We start from the raw sequence: 1,561 nt of genomic DNA, 5'->3' as shown, positions 1-1,561 counted from the left end.
CGCTGGACCTTGCTCCCCTCCCTGAATTGTAGCCCTGCAGCAAGCAGCGATTACTCCAAACTGCTGTCTAAAAGTGGTCGTAATCCCAGACTCAAATAGAGCCTCTAAAAGCTAGTCACAAGACCGCGCACCAGAGTCCACTACGCTGCTAGCTACACTGCACTTGCAGACTAGGGGCTGGTGTGGATAGTCTTAGATTTCCAGCTATTGAAGAACTGCTGGGATATTTACCTGTGAAAGATCTCAATTTGGCAGAGAGCAAATGGAGCGCAAATAGTTGTGGGGAGAATTCAGTTCCAGTCGGTTGAAAAAAACAACCTCTCTGGTAAGCTAGTCCTCCTCCACTGGAGGTCAGCGTGGCAGCCGTGAAATCAGGGCACCCCACAAGCCCAATATAAAAAGGAGAGGAACTATTTTCTTGGTAAAAACTTGCAATCCCAGGCTGTGGCCCATTGTTCAACTCTGAGGCAAACATGCAGAACACTGTCCTTTAGCATGCATTGACATAACAAGGTAGCCAGAGCTAAGGAATGCCAGAAGTAATCTCCAGACATACGCCAGAGGCTTTCAACATGACAAAGAGCTGCTGGGGCAAACATCCATCTTAGAACACAGTTTCACAGAGCATAAATGGACAGCCTATAACCAGGGGGTAAATTCAGTTCTGGTCAGCCAGAAAAAAAAAAAAGAAAAAAAACACTTCTCTGAGCTACTGGGACATTCACCTATCTCAGCACAAACTAGGGCAACTAGGCACAATAGGAAGGGTGACGTTGGGGGGAGAGTGGTCAGCTACTGTCCACCCTCAGTAGCCCTACACGTGGCTGGGGAAATCCTGCCCACCCTTTATGGTGCTTCTCATGGCTGGGGATCCCTTACCTGTCCCCTGAGGCCCTACATGTGGCTGAGGGAACTTCCTCCTGCCTGCTGCAGTGCTGCATACAGCACAGGCAGCTACACCAGTCATCTACAGTGCTTCACAATGCTGCAGGAACATCTGCCTGACCTCCGCTGTGATCTTGCCCATGCCGGGAATCCTGCCCAGCATCTGTGGGACTCTACACCAAAGCTGGTACACTCACCCACCACCTTGGAGCAGGGTTTGAACCCCTCTGGTCCAGTCAGGCAATCAGGGTTCAGCTATCTCCTTATGTTTTCTTCTTTCTTCTCTCTACCTTCTCTTTTTCCCACCACAGTCAGTTTCAGCAGGGCCAGTTTCTTTCTCTCTTTCATTTTCTTCTCTCTCTCTTTCCTTCACATGCCACTGCTGGCTTCTGGCCCACGACCCTCCACCTAAGGCAACTCTGCCCACCCAACAGGGGGACCTCCAGCCTGCCTTCTGTGGCAGTGCTGCAGACAGCACGAGGCAACTGTTCCAGCCCTCTCCAGCACTCCATGCTGCTGCATAAACCTCCGGCTGGTCTGCAGTGATCTTTCCAACTAGGACAATTTCACCCAGCATCCACGGGGCCCTACACAAAAGCGGGCACACCCACCAGCCACCTGTGAGCAGGATTTAAACCTCTCCAGCCCCACAGTCAGGCAATTAGGGCTCAGCTAT

This window comes from Echinops telfairi, unplaced genomic scaffold (genome assembly GCF_000313985.2).
Source record: "Echinops telfairi isolate 266 unplaced genomic scaffold, ASM31398v2 ScPeMD7_7410;HRSCAF=8448, whole genome shotgun sequence".
Lineage (NCBI taxonomy): Eukaryota > Metazoa > Chordata > Mammalia > Afrosoricida > Tenrecidae > Echinops > Echinops telfairi.
Note: the sequence above shows the minus strand (reverse complement) of the source record.